Source organism: Dendrobates tinctorius, unplaced genomic scaffold (genome assembly GCF_039654945.1).
Source record: "Dendrobates tinctorius isolate UK_male_01 unplaced genomic scaffold, ASM3965494v1 ptg000086l, whole genome shotgun sequence".
Classification (NCBI taxonomy): domain Eukaryota; kingdom Metazoa; phylum Chordata; class Amphibia; order Anura; family Dendrobatidae; genus Dendrobates; species Dendrobates tinctorius.
The window spans coordinates 21,254,873-21,273,485 of NW_027361754.1; the positions used below are offsets into that span (position 1 = coordinate 21,254,873).

General features: G+C 43.4%; 1 long non-coding RNA gene across 1 annotated transcript; it reads left to right on the forward strand.

Annotated features, from left to right (window-relative positions):
• Positions 1–7,294: 7,294 nt before the first annotated feature.
• LOC141097766 (uncharacterized) lies at positions 7,295–12,696 on the forward strand. Its single transcript, XR_012234043.1, has 2 exons — positions 7,295–7,372; positions 11,970–12,696. It is a non-coding gene; the product is annotated as an uncharacterized lncRNA (long non-coding RNA).
• Positions 12,697–18,613: the final 5,917 nt, after the last annotated feature.

Below are 18,613 nucleotides of genomic sequence, written 5' to 3' on the forward strand. Positions count from 1 at the left end.
GGTGCAGTTTTTAGAATGGTGTCACTTTTGGGTATTTTCTGCCATATAGACCCCTCAAAATGACTTCAAATGTGAGATGGTCCCTAAAAAAAGGTTTTGTAAATTTTGTTGTAAAAATGAGAAATCGCTGGTCAACTTTTAACCCTTATAACTTCCTAACAAAAAAAATTTTGTTTCCAAAATTGCGCTGATGTAAAGTAGACATGTGGGAAATGTTATTTATTAACTATTTTGTGTCACGTAACTCTCTGGTTTAAGGGCATAAAAATTCAAAGTTTGAAAATCGCAAGATTTTCTAAATTTTCACCATATTTCTGTTTTTTCATAAATAAATGCAAGTTATAGCGAAGAAATGTTATCACTAAAGTGAAGTACAATATTTCACGAGAAAACAATGTCAGAATTGCCTAGATTCGTTGAAGCATTCCAGAGTTATTACATCATAAAGGGACAGTGGTCAGAATTGTAAAAATTGGCCCGGAAGTTAACGTGCAAACCACCCTTGGTGGTAAAGGGGTTAATATATTAGCTTTTTCCTCATCATCTACAACCATACTTTCCTCACAATTTTTTAATGGGCCTACACTTTCACTTTTGATTCTTTTACTATTGATATAGTTGTTAGAACAGCTTGGGATTAGTTTTCTCTCCTTAGCAATGTGCTTCTCTGTTTCCTTTTTGGCAGCTTTAATTATTTTTTTAGATAAAGAATTTTTCTCCTTATAGTTTTTTAGAGCTTCAATGGTGCCCTCCTGCTTTAGTAGTTTAAATTCTTTCTTTTTACTGTTAATTGCCCCTCTTACTTTTTTCTTGTCCTTTTATTCCCACAAGTATAAACCGCTTACAGTGCCTATTTAGGATGTTCTTAAACATTTCCCATTTATTTTCTGTATTCTTATTTCTGAGGACATTGTCCCAGTCAACCAGATTAAGGGCATCTCTATGCTGGTCAAACGTTGCCTTCCTAAAGTTCAGTGTTTTTGTGACTCCCTGACATGTCCCCCTAGCGAAAGACAAGTGAAACTGTACAATATTGTGGTCGCTATTTCCTAGCTGCACAACAACCTGCAGATTTGTTATTCTGTCAGGTCTGTTAGATAGTATTAGGTCTAAAAGTGCTGCTCCTCTGGTTGGATTCTGCACCAATTGTGAAATATAATTATTCTTGGCTATTAGCAGAAACCTGTTGCCTTTATGGGTTTCGCAGGTCTCTGTTTCCCAGTTAATATCCGGGTAGTTAAAGTCCCCCATAACAAGGACCTCATTATGGGTTGCAGCTTCATCTATCTGCCTTAGTAGTAGATTTTCCATGATTTCTGTTATATTTGGGGGTTTGTAACAGACCCCAAAGAGAATTTTGTTACTATTTTTCCCTCCATGTATTTCGACCCATATGGACTTGACATCCTCATTCCCTTCGCTAATATCTTCCCTTAAAGTGGACTTTAGACAAGACTTTATATAAAGACAAACCCCTCCTCCACTCCGATTTTTACGATCCTTTCTAAACAGACTGTAACCCTGTAAGTTAACTGCCCAGTCATAGCTTTCATCTAACCATGTCTCGGTTATTCCCACTATGTCATAGTTACCTGTAGATATTTCTGCTTCTAGTTCTTCCATCTTGTTTGTCAGACTTCTTGCATTTGCGAGCATGCATTTTAGAGAATTCTGCTTTGTTCCAATCTCCTCCCTGTTGATTGTTTTAGAAATTTTCTTACCTCCTTTCTGAGTATGTTGTCTTGGATCTTCTTTGCACACACCTCATATCATTCATCAGTATAATATCTGGTTTCATGTTCGTGTGTAACGTTTTTCTTCCGTTCCCCTCTTCTTCTTGTTTAACGCTCTCCTGATGAGTGTAGCGAGTCTTCTGGCGAATGCGTGTTTCCCAGGTTTGTTGAGGTGTTGTCCGTCTCTGGCGAGGAGTCCATCGTACAGGTAATTCACACTGTGGTCCAGAAATCCGAATCCTTGTTGTCTTCACCATCGTCTTAGCCAGTTGTTCGCATCAAGGATCCTGTTCCATCTCCTGGGGCCATGCCCGTCTACTGGAAGGATAGAAGAAAATACTACCTGTGCATCCAGTTCCTTTACTTTCTTCCCCAACTGTTCAAAGTCCTTGCAGATTGTCGGTAGGTCCTTCCTTGCCGTGTCATTGGTGCCAACATGTATCAGAAGAAATGGGTGGAAGTCCTTGGAACTGATGAGCTTTGGTATCCTATCGGTCACATCCTTGATCTTCGCACCTGGGAGGCAGCATACTTCTCTTGCGGTTATATCCGGTCTGCGGATGGCTGCTTCTGTGCCTCTCAGTAGTGAGTCTCCCTCCACTACCACTCTTCTTCGCTTCTTGGCTGTACTTTTTGTTGTCACTTCTGGGTGTTGCTGTGTGCCTTTTTCTTCTTTGCTTGCTGGTTGTGCCTCATCCTTAGGTGTACCATCGTCATCCTCCGCAACGCCTTGGTATCGGTTTGTCAGTTGTGTGGTTGGTGATGTCTCTATGGTCTTCTTGCTTCTTTTGGTCACATGCTTCCACTCGTGTGCTTTTGGAGGTTCTCTGACACTTTCTTCACCTTCTGTGACCAGTAGAGATGCTTCTGTTCTGTCTAGGAAGTCTTCATTTTCTTTGAGTTTCAAAGTTGCAATTCTTTTTTCCAGACCATGCACCTTTTCTTCAAAAAAAGGCCACTAATCTACACTTCTGGCAGGTGAAGTTGGATTCTTCTTCTGGTCGATCTGTGAACATGTAGCACATGTTGCAGCTCACCATGTAGGTTGTCATATCTGCCATGTTGCTCCTAGATCCTGCTGACTTGCTGCGTGTCTTCCTTCTTGTGTAATCTACTCAATCAGGTAAGCTTTCTTGCAATAATGTCCTAGAGGCAAAAATTCGGCGAAGCTTTCCAAGCAGCTGGTCCCGGCTGTATCCAACGATCCTCTTGCTTAGAGAGACTCTTCGCTTTTCCCAGAAGGCACCTGGAATATGCAAATTATCTTCCTCTAGCTTCAATCCCTGGTTCGGTGATGCTTTCCAAGCAGCTGGTCCCGGCTGTATCCAACGATCCTCTTGCTGAGGCCTCTTTCACACTTCCGTTTTTGACCATCAGTCAAAATCCGCCAGGTTTTGAAAAAAACGGATCTGCCATGTTTTTTTGCGGATCCGTTTTTTCCCCCATTGAGTTGCATTACTGGCGGATCTTGACGGATGGCCATCCGTTGGATCCGTTTTTGTGAGGATCCGCCAAATTTTTCTCGTCCGCTGGCATGCCTGGACGGACCTTGCAACGTTTTTTGTTGTTGTTGGATCCGCATTTTCCATTGCGCATGCCTGGAGAAAGGAACTCAGGGAGAAAATTAACCCTGAAATCCTTTCTGGGGAATGAAAAAAATTCTCTCTCTCCTCTTCCCGGCCAGCGGTTCCTTTAAAATTCCTCATTCTGCGGATCCATCACAAAACGGATCCTGTGCCATCCGTTCACATCAGTTAGGAACGGATCCGCTTTTCCACCTTTTTGGCGGATTTTAACTGACACAAAAAACTGAAGTGTGAAAGAGGCCTTAGGGAGACTCTTCGCTTTTCCCAGAAGGCACCTGGAATATGCAAATTATCTTCCTTAAGCTTCAATCCCTGGTTCGGTGATGCTTTCCAAGCAGCTGGTCCCGGCTGTATCGAGCGATCCTCTTGCTTAAGGAGACTCTTCGCTTTTCCCAGAAGACACCTGGAATATGCAAATTATCTTCCTCAAGCTTCAATCCCTGGTTCGGTGATGCTTTCCACGCAGCTGGTCCCGGTTGTATCCAATGATCCTCTTGCTTAGGGAGACTCTTCGCTTTTCCCAGAAGGCACCTGGAATATGCAAATTATCTTCCTCAAGCTTCAATCCCTAATCAGAACCTACAGCAACGTTGAGCTTTAGTGATGTCCAGGTCATGATCACTTTTCCCTCCTGCCCTGTACTGATCAGTTAGCTCAGAATGGGGCAGGAGATGAGATCACTGCACCACCGCATAGCTTTCTCAGCAATCGGGAATGACTCTCTGTCAGGGTTCTCCTTGACTATAGGAAGTTTCATTTAGTATATAAATGCACACACTTTTAAGCAAGATTTTTTCTTGCTTAAAAGTGGGTATTTTCTAAATGTGTGTAGATTTATAGATTACCATCTTCAAAAATGTGTAGCTTCTCGGACAACTTTTGTAAAGGGCACCAAAGATGGTTTAAGGATGGATGAGGATCTGTAACTCCTAATATATAATGTGAAATCCCTTTACACATTGATAGCTCATGATATTGGATCATATGCCTCTCAGTTCTTCCAAGAGATATTCAATTTGGAATAACGATCCTAAGCAATTTATTTTGACTTATTTACAACTTTCCTTTTCCCATAATTTTTATGTTTTCAAAGATCATTTTTTTCCATGGCTCCAGGGGATGGCAATGGGAGCGAGTAGTGCTCCATCATATGCTAATTTCTTCTTGGAACCGTTGGAGAAAAATATTAGAGTGGAATGAGAGACTACAGTTTTTCTTTAGAGACTTCATTTATAAAATTTGCTTTAAAGCTTCATTATCTTGATTTGTAGATGATAAATTATAGATGATGTTCAACCAATGTGCATATTTAATTCACATTTGGGAGCAATTATCACAGTATGGGAAACAAATGAGAAGAAACTGAAACCTAATTCCAAACATTTTCATGAGTATTAGAACTGTCATCAGCGTTACAAAAGAATAGATGAAAGAAGGTCTGATGTTATCATTTCAAATAAGATACCGCAGAGAGGCTTATAAGGCTCCTGGACTTCACCCTTTAGCATATTTATAGGGATTTGGATTTATAACAGGGCAACCTGTGTTGCATCCACAGAGTAGCAGTTGGCTGGAGGAGTGAGCTTAAGGCAAGACTGATCAAATAACGGGAGAGATTAAGAAGAGGAACTGAATCAGACATATAGCTTTGCTCAGTTATCAGAAAATTAGTCATAGCAGAATCCAATGGCCAAAATTGAGTTCAGTGGAATTGCAGGGTCAGATAAAGTTGAGATCGCAAGTTGGGTCGAGATCACAAGTTGGGTCAAGATCATTGCAACAGCAGTGATGGCACACAGAAGTAAAGGAAAGCAATGTAAATCTCACATTCATGTTAAGAGGGCTTTACACATAGCGATATCGCTAGCAATATCGCTAAAGCGTCACCGATTTTGTGACGCAGCAGCGATATCGCTACATGTGATACTTACCTCCGACCGGCTCCCCCACTGGTTATCGCTGATCGTGCGAGAACGTCCTGGGCCGTTTCTCGTCGGCCGCTTCCTGCTGGGCTTCCTGCTGGCGCCGGTAAGTAACAACCGCTGCTGCGTCGCTGCATCGCTGGTGAGATCTGCCTGTTTGGCAGCTCACTAGCAACCATTTAGCGATGCACCAGTGATCCTGACCGGGTCATATCGTGGTCGGGATCGCTGGTGCATCGTTAAATGTAACGGTACCCTTAGATAGCTGTTGACTGATGGATCGGTAGGCTGACAGATATCTCCTTGAACCCCAGATACACTAGAATGCTCAGTCAGTCAAAAGTTCATGTGTTCTCTATGAGTGAGCAGCTGCCAGATACCCCTGGTGGTGGCTTATCACCACGCAGACTTTAGTCAGAGTTCAGCCAGCTTTAGTCTAATGTGCATAGGGAGAGGTCGGTGACAGGACAATTGTGTACAAGATAATTGTGTACGGACTATTGTGTACAGACAATTGTGTACAGGCCAATTGTGTACAATGACAATTGTGTACAAGGCAATTGTGTACAAGGCGATTGCCCTGTACACAATTGTCCTTCTTGTACACAATTGTCCTTGGACACAATTGGCCTGTACACAATTTTCTGTACACAATTGTCCGTACACAATTATCTTGTACACAATTGTCATGGAACCGGAGAGGCCTAATCTGGTCAGGAGAGTGCTGGTAGTTTAAATAGAGCGTGGTACCACTCTACTGGTCACAGAACAAGTAACTAATCAAATTACCAGCCTGGTAGTCCCCACAACATCCTGCAACACTAATTCACTTATCTGATTGACTCAGTGATTTTAGCTCTGTAGCCTCCTCCTTCATGAGTGCTGGCCACAAAGTACAAGCGGCAGTGACTAGCTACAAAAACATTGTACAATATAGCGCTGTGTCACTTCCGGGCCAGATGACGCATTTCCGGTCCGGAGGTACACATCGCGGCTTTTAAACCCGGATGTGCGCCACACTTGTACACCAGCACATCAAGCAGACGGGTCAGGGCGCAGGAGCGCCACCTTCGCTCTATGACCCGCACCTCCCAGGTAATTTTTTAGCACCTCGGTATACCCCTTCTTTACTACCATTGTCAGGGACATATGCTGCCATTTGATTTATATAGGTTTAGAGCTATTAACTATGGCCACTACAGCCCTTATTCAGCCCTATCCATATATACCAGGTACATTTCATACCCTATATTCCCTATATTTCTCTCTTTATACTTTATACTTACTAATACGTTTACTATTGTCTGTAGCACCTGGGGACATCCTGAGGGGAGTTCATATTTCTTAAAGTGCCTCATTTCTGACACTACAGTTACAAAGGTAATTTAATGAGATCTTTTGTTTCTCTGCATCCTTGTGCTTTTTTTCTTGTAGTATCTTTTGTTCAGTATAACCCGGAGTGTTCTCTACTTTTATTACATATGATATGATGTTGCTGTATTTTCTAATATGTTGTAATAATCCCTCTGTATACTTCAGTTCTTTTTTTCTACATTTTGAATCTTCAGTCCTTAAATTGTGCATAGTTCTTTTGTATATATTGTTTGCCTATATATTTGTCTTATGTATATATTTGTCTTATACTATTTTCCTTTTATTTTGTAGTACCCCATAATTAAGATCCGGGAGGATCGAAACGTTGGGTATCTAGGCTGTATATATGTTTTTTTTTGTCTTGGCATATTTTTTCTGGACTGGATGTCTTTAAATAAATTTACTATTTTTTGCAAAGTATTTAATTAGAGTGTGCGGTAAATTATATTTCTTATCTAGCTACAGAACCAGACACAGGTGGAGCAGGATCCGGTAGGGATAATACAGACTGGATATGAAGATTTTTTTTTTCAGCGGGTATTTTACAGACTTCTGGAGTAAAGTTAATTTGCTTCCGGAGATGACAAAAGATAAGCCTTTGCCAATTTTTTTAATAATTGTGCCAAATTATTTTTCCTGAGAAATGATCTATGAGCCCACACAATGTCTCACAGCCTATAAATGCTGAGCAGTGCTGTCATCTACCTGCAGTTTTCTGAGGAGTAGTTTCCTGTGTTGGTGACTTCTCAGCTGAATCGTAAGTTTTTCTTTGCCCTGTGATGTACGGTAAAAGCTCCTGAATTGCTTTTAAGGTAAAGTTGAGACTGAGGCTACAACTAAATCTTCTATAGCAGGATGTTCCAAGTTAAGTGGATGCATGAGTTTGCTGGGAAACCAATATAGAAGTGGCAAGCTGCTGCAAAAAGTTGCAAAATATTGGCGCAACTACCACTTGCAACAAATTTTGTGACTTTTGGACCCCAAAAAACTGGCATAGAAGAAATGAAAATTTCCAGCCAATGTATTAATTTGAACTGAAGATGTCATTTTATAGCTACAATCACATAGTAGCCCTAGAAGGAGTCTTAGGGGCCGATACATGAATGTGTTTATACTAGAAGCTATCATAAAATACTGAACAGTAGCAAAATTTTGTGACAGCGTTTCCATGGCAGTTTAAAAATGGGCAGAACTGGGGAGGAGCATGGATGGGGCATGTCTGCACTCGCCAAATCCTTTAAAATCATTAGCATTTCTTATGCCAGAGATGTTACTCCAGTCCCAGTCTATAGTAATATTTCTGGAGAGATGCATAGAGACGTACGCCACCGATAAGATGTGCCTAAGTCTTTAAGTCATTAAAACTGGCAAACAAAACACAAGTTTTAATGAAAAGTTTTAGTGTTGCCCTTACTTCAGGCCCGGAGCCTGTGCCAGAACAGAGTTTGAGCCCCTGCACTCTGAAATCTCATAATTTCTCCACCATTGTCTCACTTTTAAGCTTGTAGATATGTTAATTAAGGTCATCTCATTGTTTGCCTCTTTCTTCGCTATCATCAGCTCCTCTCAGCCTCCTGTCTCCTATTTCTTCTCTGCTTTCCTATCCTTCTCTTCTCTACTTCAATATCCTCTCATTCCTTTCTATCTGTCTCGTTCTCTCTTTTCTTCTCTCTTCTTTCTTTCAACTATTGTCTTCCCCTTATTTTCTTTCTCTCCTCTACCACACTCCTTTTAGTTCTGAACTCTTTTCTCCCTCTCTCTTGCTCTGACGCTCTCTCCTCTGTCTTTATCCCCTCTCTACTCTCCTCTCTTTCACCTCTCCTCTCTCCCATCTCCACGCCTCTCTAATGTTTCTCTTTTCTCTTTCTCTCTCTCACCGGTCTCTCTTTCTTTAATGTCCTCTCTTTTTCCTTTCTTATTTCTCACCTGTCTCTCATTTCTTTATATTCTCTCTCTCTCCACTTGTTTTCTCATCCCTCTTTATCTTTTCATTCTCATGCTCCTCTTTCTCACCACCTACTTTATTTCTATCTCTATCTCTTTTCTCTCCTCTCTCTTTCCTCCTCTCCTCTCATTCCTCTTCCCTCTTTCCATTCTCTCTCGTCTTCATCTCCTGTTTCTTTCTCTCGATCGCCTCTTAATCTTCTTTTTCCTCTCCATTTCTATCCCAACTGTTTATATTCTTTCCCCTTTCTTCTCTCTTTTTCTAATCTGATTTCTTCTCACTTTTCTGATTTGCTTTATTCTCTCTATGCTCTCCTCTCTACTTTCTTGATTTTCTCTCATCTCTTCTCTCTCATTTCTCTCATTCTTCTTTCTCTTTTCATTCTATTTCTCACTTCTTCCCTGTTTCTCTCCCTTCATTTTTCTCTCATCTTGCTGCTCTTTGGTTTTTCCATATCTTCTGTCTAGCGATGGGTGAACTCCTGTATGTTCGGGTCTGGCAGGTTTGGCCGAACACTTGAAAAAAAAATCTGGTTTGGGTACCAAAATAGTACCCGAACCTGAACCCGGACCCAATTCATCTGCATGATAGCGTTGCAAACACTGCCACTGATCGGTGGTAAGATTTTTAAAAGTGGTCAGAGAGCTGCAGTTTTCCTCCTGTCACATGACAGCGTGAACCTGTAGGTGTAACCAGAGGCAAAAAGTTGAGGCATTGACTGATGAGACTACTGCTCCCATCATCCTATTCCTGCTGCTAAAAACAGTGAGAGTAGGCGCAGCTGATGGGGCGTATTCATCAGCCGGCGCCTGCGCTATAAATAAACAAAAAAGATGTGGGGTCTTTCTATTTTTGATAACCAGCATGGCAAAACTGACAACTGCGAGCTGCAACCCTCAGCTGTCAGCTTTATCATGGTTGGTTATCAAGAATAGAGGGGTCCCTACGCTGTTTTTTTTAATGATTTAAATACTTTGTCAAAAATGGAGGACCCAATGCTATTTTTTTTTTTTTTTTTTAAAACAGCCATGCTAAAGCAGGCAGCTGGGGGCTGGTATTCTCAGGTTGATAAGGGGCCACAGATATGAGACAACTAATAGGCTGTTAACCTGGATGCTGTGCATTGCTATAGGTTGAACAGCACCACATACAAGTCTTCATTGTGCATTTATATACCAAGCAGCCACCCCCTCCATGGATTGGTAGGATGTGAGCGGTTGTCTCATCTGTATTCTTGCACCTGTGTTGCCGCCATCTTAACTATATGGGTCCACTGTATTTGTTTGGAGGCCTTGACAGGTTAGCATCTCTGCCTTTTTTGCTGTATTTTTTAATTTTTGGAGGATTTTCAAGTCCTCTTTTTGTGCTATTGTTGTTTAGTGTTAGGGACTAGTAAACGTGGGGATCCGTGACGACGATTACGAGCTTACGTATTTTGGCCAAAATATCAACTAATACCTCACATTTTTTAATGTGTTTTTTGCACTTTTTTATTCGGGGTGCAGTTGGGCCCATTTGGTCTTGTAAACTGTGATGTCTGTTCACATGGCATGCATCTTGAAAGCGCTGGGCAGCCTGCCTGATCTAATAGAAGGGCGTAACTAGTAGGCTGTTAACCTGGATGCTGTGCATTGTCATAGTGTGAACAGCGCCACATACGAGTCTTCATTGTGCATTTATATACCAAGCAGCCACCCCCTCCATGGATTGGTAGGATGTGAGTGGTTGTCTTATCGGTATTCTTGCACCTGTGTTACCGCCATCTTAACTATATGGGTCCACTGCATCCTGATAGTGCATTTGTTTGGAGGCCTTGGCAGGTAAGCATCTCTGCCTTTTTTGCTGTATTTTTGAATTTTTGGAGGATTTTCAAGACCTCTTTTTGTGCTATTGCTGTCAATAAAAAACGCCCAGAAAAAAGTCCTTTATTTGAAATAAAAATGCACACCATTTTACAAATTTATTTAAAAATAACAAACACGGTTATACACTCCTTACGCCAATTGCATTGAAACCCTGGTTCCCTGTAAAAAACTGAAAATAATAAACAGAAAAAGTCTTATGGTGCAGCACTGAGCTCAGTGAGTTCAATACAGTACACCATGATAAATTTCTTATGGTGAAATGCGGTGAACTCACTGAGCTCAGCGCTGCACTGTGAGTCTTTTTCTGCTTATTATTTTCTGTTTTTTTTTTTTTTTTTTACACGGGACCACTGTTTCAATGGAAGATTATTACCACCAGTCATCAGCCTTCACCAGAATAAATCCCACATCATTTTTTTTTTTAATTAATTTATTTTTTTATGGCACCAGCGCTGGTTGTGGAATACTCCCATCTCTTGCTTTTATTAGCGGCAGTAGGTGTAGGCTGATGGGTGTAGTACGCTTCATCAGCCAATGCCTCTGTGACCGGAGGTAAAGTTTTCACTTCCGATCACAGCCGCTGGCTGTCAGATGAAGCGCAGCTCTTTGACCGGCGGAAGTAATCTTACAGTCGATCAGAGCCGTCGGTGTTTCTCTGTCATGTAGATGACAACATGGGCAACACCCGATGTTTGGGGTGCAGAAGTTGAACAGTAACAGGGACTTTTTAGAGAAGTCTGTATTCAGGGTCTGTGAACGAACAGTAGGTGTTCCGTGCGGACTCCAAACTTTACTGTTCTGGTTTGCCCCTCACTACTTCTATCCTCTCTGTCCTATATTTCCTCTCTTCCTCTCTAACCTCTCTCTCCTTTTCTGTTTCTCTGATCTGTCTCTTTTCACTCTTTCCTCTCTCTTCTCTTCTTTCTCGCCCTCTCTCCTACCCCCTGTTTGTTCTTGCTCTTTTCTTTCCATAGTCTCTAAACTCTTCTCACTAAAACCATTCTCTCTCAATTTCTCTCCTTTTCCTTTTTCTTGAATTCTTCTCCTTTCTCTTTTTAAACTCTTCTCATCTCTTTACTCTTTAGTCTCTCTCCCTGCTTCTCTTCTCTTTTTCCAACTTCTCTGCTCCCCTCTATCTGTTCTCTCTTCTTTCACTCTTTCTATTTTTCTTTCCTCTTTTTTCCTTCTCTCTCCCTCATCTCACCCTCCCTCCTCCTTTGTTCTCTCTTTCCATTCTCTCTCGACTATCTTCTTTCCCCTTGTTTTTAGTATTTTCCTCTTTATCCTCTTTTCTCTAACTCATTTTCTGCTTCTCTCTCTCTTCTCTTAGTTCTTTCATCTCTCTCTCCATTCTCTTTCTTCTCCCATATTTTTCATTATTTCTTTCTTTCCTCTTTCGCCTTCTTGCCTCTTATATTCATACCTCTCCATCCTTCGGATCAAACCACCATTACAGACTAGTCAGCCCACCACCACACTATTTTTTTAACTTTACTGCTTATCCCTTAGTCAATTTATGGTAATCTTTTTATTTTATTTTTTAGCTAAATCATAGGTCCCATTCTACAGTGCTGTCCTCTATTACTTGTTTTTATGATGGATCCATGTAACATTTGGTATGAAGAGTGTTTACCAACATTTCAGGAAATCTGCCTGCACAGCAGTGAACATCCGACAAATAACAAGATCTACACAATGTATCATGGCACCACCTACGATGCAGCCAAGAAGATCATCAGGAATGGATTCATAGCATCCCCCGATGGCATGCTAGGCAAAGGAGTCTATGTGACCCGAGACATAAATAAGGCTAAGAGATACCCATTAAACAATGAACCCAGAAAGGTTGTGTTGAAGTTAAGGGTGAATGTTGGCAAAGTAAAAAAAATTGACCGTCATGGTCACCCATTACAGAAGACGTGGCATCATAATGGCTATAACAGTGCCTGGGTACCGCCGCACTGTGGTATGAATCCTAGTGGCCAGGAGGAAGATTGTATCCGCAATCCTAACAGAATTAAAGTGGTCGACATTGTCTGTGGAATTCATGATGATGTTTGTAAACTGAAGCGTTTACTCAACGATTACCGCTGTTGACAACGGCTTTATACTACTCGGCACAAGCATATAACATAGAAATGCAAATCCTTCAGCCTAGCCTTCACTCAAATTTAACTTTTTTATGTTTTTAAAACAAGTAAATCAATGACTCGAGCTAATCTCCATTTTTTAATACAAATTATTTCACATAATAAAAAACAATAAAAAATAGTATCGTCATTGTTATTTTTTCCGTCATAAATTCTGTAATGTAGACACCTGTGTTATATAGTATAAGGACAACTATAAGGTACTCAGCTACATTACTCTATGATGGCCACTGAACAATGTACATCTAGCTTTATACACTGTTTACTCTAGTTGCAAGACATGGAAATAGCTGAATGATAGTGATGCTAGGTATTGAACCATCACAGATCTGGTATTGATTACCTTTCCTGGAGAACTCCTTTAAAGTTACATAATTTATATATATTTTTACTCGATGAGTCTTCACACAGAAACTTCATCCTCATAGTGCTGGATGAAGTTATTATTTCCTCTTTGAGGATGATTTTTTCCAGCAAAGCCATGGTACCGCCATGGAGTCCAATGTGACTCCAATATATGCTAACATCTTTATTGCAACCATAGAGGAGAGGTTTTTTATCACTCTAGTCCCTGGTGCTATGTTCCCTGCTAGCTTCAGTACATAGATAATATTTTTCTGGGTTAGACTGGTATGAAAGACGAACTGGGAAGTTCCATATGAAAATAATAGAATGCCTAAAGGTATCGTCACACTTAGCGATGTACCAGCGATCCTGACCAGCAATATGACGCGGTCAGGATCGCTGGTACATCGCTAAGTGGTCGCTAGTGAGCTGCCACACAGGCAGATCTCACCAGCAACATCGCAGGGGTCGGGGGTCGCTACTTACCTGTCAGACGAGTCGATCCTGACGTCCTCTCACCTGCATCCACGCGTCGCTCGTCATAACAGCAGGAAGCCCAGCAGGAAGCTGACGACGAGAAGCGGCCCAGGACGTTCTCGCACGATCAGCGATAACCAGTGGTGGAGCGGTCGGAGGTAAGTATCAGACATAGCGATATTGCTAGCGATATCGCTATAACATCACAAAAACCAGTGATGTTATAGCGATATTGCTAGTGATATCGCTTAGTGTGACAGGCCCTTAAGATTCAGTCTACGCTCACTTTTTTGCAGATAATCATCCAGTTATTGGACACTTATCTATGTAGCAGGAGATTAGTTGAAATCTGATTTTGTATGTTAAACCAATGGACTCAGGGCCACACCTATAATGAGGCCATTTGAGCAAGTGGCTCTGGCGGCAGACAGCTGCTATGCACAGGGGGTGGCATTATGCACTCTGCTACCAGCAGCACCTACTATTTAGCCTGCACGCTGGTGCTGCTGGTAGCGTGCAAAGGCTTGTAAGTGATGAGGTCACAGGAGGGAAGGAGTCAGGGCCCCCTGATAATGTGACCCCTGACTCCTCCCCTTCTGTGACCTCATCACAGGTCCTGTGCACATCAGCCCTCGGTCTATCGATCATCTCCGTCCCTGCTCTCCTCTGCCGTCCACTATGTTCTATTCTCTGCCACAGCCAGGACCTGTGATGAGGTCACATGATCAGGGGCCTCCGAGTATGCAAGACTCTGCTGTGCTGGTTGTCATCATGTTGAATGAGGCAAGTTTCTGTGTGGGGTCAGGAGGGGTTTACACTACAGGGTGGATGTAGCAGAGCCGCAGGTGTGCGAGGTGTACGGAGCAGAGCCGTGTGCGTGCGAGGTGTGCGGAGCGGAGCCGCGTGTGTGCGAGGTGTACGGAGCGGAGCCGCATGTGTGCGAGGTGTACAGAGCGGAGCCGCACGTGTGCGAGGTGTACGGAGCAGAGCCGCACATGTGCGAGGTGTACTGAGCAGAGATGTGTACGGAGCAGAGCCGCATGTGTGCGAGGTGTACGGAGCGGAGCCATGTGTGAGAGCTGTACGGAGCGGAACCTCATGTGTGCGAGGTGTACGGAGCGGAGCCATGTGTGTGCGAGCTGTGCAGAGCGGAGCCGTGCGTGTGCGAGGTGTACGGAGCAGACCCATGTGTACAAGTTGTTCAGAGTGGAGCCGTGCATGTGCGAGGTGTACGGAGCGGAGCCGCGCGTGTACGGGTTGTTCGGAGTGGAGCTGTGTGTGTATGGGGCATACAAAACGGAGCCCTGTGTTTACAGAGCTGAGCCATGTGTGTATGGTGCGGAGTCGCGTGTGTATGGAGCGGAGCCGCCTGTGTGCGAGGTGTACGGAGCAAAGCCGCATGTGTACAAGGTTTACTGAGTGGAGCCATGTGTGTACAAGGTGTACAGAGCGTGGCCAAGTGTGTACAAGGTGTATGGAGCAGAGCTGCATGTGTATGAGGTTTATGGAGTGGAGCCATGTGTGTACTGAGTGGAGCTGCGTGTGTGCGAGGTGTACAGAGCGGAGCCGCATCTGTACAGAGCGGAGTAGCGTGTGTACGGAGCAGAGCAGAGTGTGTACGGAGCGGAGCAGCGTCTGTACGGAGCGGAGCCGTGTGTGTACGGAGTGGATCCGCGTGTGTATGGAGTGGAGCAACATGTGTGCGAGGTGTATGGAGCAAAACTGCATGTGTATAAGGTTTATGGAATGGAGCCGTGTGTGTACAAGGAGTACAGAGCGTGGCCACGTGTGTAAAAGGTGTACAGAGCAGAGCCGCATGTGTACGAGGTTTATGGAGTGAAGCCGTGTGTGCGCGAGGTGTACAGAGTGGAGCCGCGTGTGTACAAGGTGTACGGAGCGGAGCAGGGTTTGTACGGAGTGGAGCCGCGTGTGTATGGAACGGAGCCGCGTGTGTGCGAGGTGTATGGAGCAAAGCCGCATGTGTACAAGGTTTACGGAGTGGAGCCGTGTGTGTATAAGGAGTACAGAGCGTGTCCATGTGTGTAAAAGGTGTACAGAGCAGAGCCGCATGTGTATGAGGTTTACAGAGTGGAGCCATGTGTGTACTGAGTGGAGCCGTGTGTGCGAGGTGTACAGAGTGGAGCCGTGTGTGTATGGAGCGGAGCAGCGTGTGTACGGGGTGTACGGAGCAGAGCCGCTTGTGTACGGGGTTTACGTAGTGGAGCTGCATGTGTACGGGGTGTACGGAGCGGAGCCGCGTGTGTACGGGGTGTACGGAGCAGAGCCGCGTGTGTACGGGGTATACGGAGCGGAGCCGCGTGTGTATGGGTTGTACGGAGCGGAGCCACGTGTGTAAGGGTTGTACGGAGTGGAGCTGTGTGTGTATGGGGCATAAAAAGCGGAGCCCTGTGTGTACGAAGTGTATGGAGCTGAGTCGTGTATGGAGCGGAGCAGAGCCATGTGTGTACCGAGTGGAGCCACATGTGTATGGAGTGGAATCGCGTGTGTACGAGGTGTACAGAGCGTGGCCACATGTGTGTAAAAGGTGTATGGAGCAGAGCCGCATGTGTACGAGGTTTACGGAGTGGAGCCGTGTGTACTGAGTGGAACCATGTGTGTGCGAGGCATAAAAAGCGGAACCGTGTGTGTATGAGGTGTGCGGAGCCATACGTGTACAAGGTGTTTGGTGGGGAGCATCCATACCTCTCAGCGGGACAGTCCCGATTTTAAGAGAGAGTCTGCCCCTCTGCCTCGGCTGGTAGCTTACTTTTCCCGCGGACACAGGAGTACACGGCGGAGCCCCAAGGAGCACTTTAAAATTCGCACATGACGTTCCACCGGAAGTGACATGCTAGAAGCTGACCGGAAAGGAGGGAATTTCGGGAGTAGATTGTGACGGAACCATGGAGGCACTTCAGGGAATGCTTCAGATCCATCACCGTGTCCTCTGACAGCGCGGACAGCGGGATTGCCTTGGACTCGGGGATGCCGGCCATGTGAGCGGATCATGATATGTCCTGCATCGGGAGGCTCAGGTGGGCACTACAATGGGAGCTGGGCTGCTATAGTATCTTTACAGAATCTTTCTTTCTCTCTCTAATCTTTCTTTTTTTCTTTCTCTCTCTCTGTTCTTCTTTCCTCTCTTTCTTTCTCTTCTTTCTTTCTCTCTGTTCTTTGTTTCTTCCCCTCTTCCTTTATCTCTCTCTCTGTTCTTTCTTTCTTTCTTTCTTTACCCTCTTTCTTTCGCTCTCTAATCTTTCTTTCTTTTTCTCTCTGCTTTTTCTTTCTCTCGCTGTTCTTTCTTTCTCTCTCTCTGTTCTTACTTTCTCTCTCTCTGTTCTCTTTCTTTCCCCTCATTCTTTCTTTCTCTCGCTCTGTTCTTTCTTTCTTTCCTCTCTTTCTCTCTCTGTTCTTTCTTTCCCCTCTTTCTTTCTCTCTCTGTTTTTTATTTATTTCCCCTCTCTTTCTCTCTCCCTCTCTGTTCTTTTTTTCTCCTCTTTCTTTTTTCTCTCTCTCTGGTCTTTTTCTTTCTTTTTCCTTTCTCTGTTGTTTCTTTCTTTCCCTCTTTCTCTGTTCTTTCTTTCGCTCTGTTCTTTCCCCTCTTTCTTTCTCTCTGTAATCTTTCTTTCTTTCTCTCTCTAATCTTTCTTTCTCTCTCTGTTCTTTCTCTCTCTCTGTTCTTCCTTTCTTTCTCTCTGTAATTTCTTTCTCTGTTCTCTTTCTTTCCCCTCTTTCTTTCTCTCTCCAATCTTTCTTTTTCTCTCTGCTTTTTCTTTCTCTCTCTGTTCTTTCTTTCTCTCTCTCTGTTCTTACTTTCTCTCTCTATGTTCTTTCTTTCTCTATCTGTTCTCTTTCTTTCCCCTCATTCTTTCTTTCTCTCGCTCTGTTCTTTCTTTCCTCACTTTCTCTCTCTGTTCTTTTTCTCTGTTCTCTCTCTCTGTGTTCTCTTTCTTTCCCATCTTTCTTTCTCTTTCGCTGTTCTTTCCCCTATTTCTTTCTCTCTCTCTGTTCTTTCTTTCCCCTCATTCTTTCTCTCTATTTTTTATTTATTTCCCCTCGCTTTCTCTCTCCCTCTCTGTTCTTTTTTTTCTCCTCTTTCTTTTTTTTCTCTCTCTCTGGTCTTTTTCTTTCTTTTTCCTTTCTCTGTTCTTTCTTTCCCCTCTTTCTCTGTTCTTTCTTTCACTCTGTTCTTTCTTTCACTCTGTTCTTTCTTTCTTTCTCCTTCTTTCCCCTCTTTCTTTCTCTCTGTAATCTTTCTTTCTTTCTCTCTCTAATCTTTCTTTCTCTCTCTGTTCTTTCTCTCTGTTCTTCCTTTCTTTCTCTCTGTTCTTTCTTTTTCTGTTCTCTTTCTTTCCCCTCTTTCTTTCTATTCTTTCTTTCTCTCTCTGTGTTCTTTCTTTCTTTCTCTTTCTTTCTCTCTCTTTGTTCTTTCTTTCCCCTCTTTCTTTCTCTCTCTGTTCTTTCTTTTCCCTCTTTCTTTCTCTCTCTGTTATGAATGAGTCACCGGAGGAGAAAAAAACAAAAATGCAAGCTAAGTCCAGAAAACCGGAGAGGTTGGTAGCTAACGGATTGCAGACCCCTGATCCTATTCACACAACTAACAGTAGCCGTGGAGTGTTCCTACGGTGATCCTAGAAACCTCGTCACAGCCAGAGAGCTAATTAAGCCTAAAGAAAGAAAGGGGAAGTCTAAACTGCCCCAGAGCAGACCCCAAAGCAATAGACAGCCCCCAACATGTATTGTCGGTGAAAACAGATGAAAACACAAACACAGACAGAAAGAAAGGCAGAGCAAATGATGAGGCCCAACTAACTAGATAGGAAAGGACAGAAAAGATGCTAGCTGCAATCCGCAAAAACCCTACCAAAAATGTCCCAACACGCCTGATAAGAAAAACGGCCCTGAAGTCACTAGACTTCAAAATCCCTATATCAGCACTCCGATATATTCTGAAGACAGAGCAAAAGAGATTTAACCGATCAGGGACAAAATGGAAATTCAGCAATGCCCCAGCCGGGGCTGGCTGAACACAAAACTAAGCAAATCAGACAAAATCTCATGGAACAATAACAGAGCAAAACTTAGCTTTCAGAAGACAGGAACTGAACTGGAGGCTCAGAGCAGAGAATTCACCAGCAACCTTATAGGGCGTCGGCAGCCTTATATCCACTCAGAGATTCCGGATGTCCAATCGCAATCCACCTGTTCAGATGACA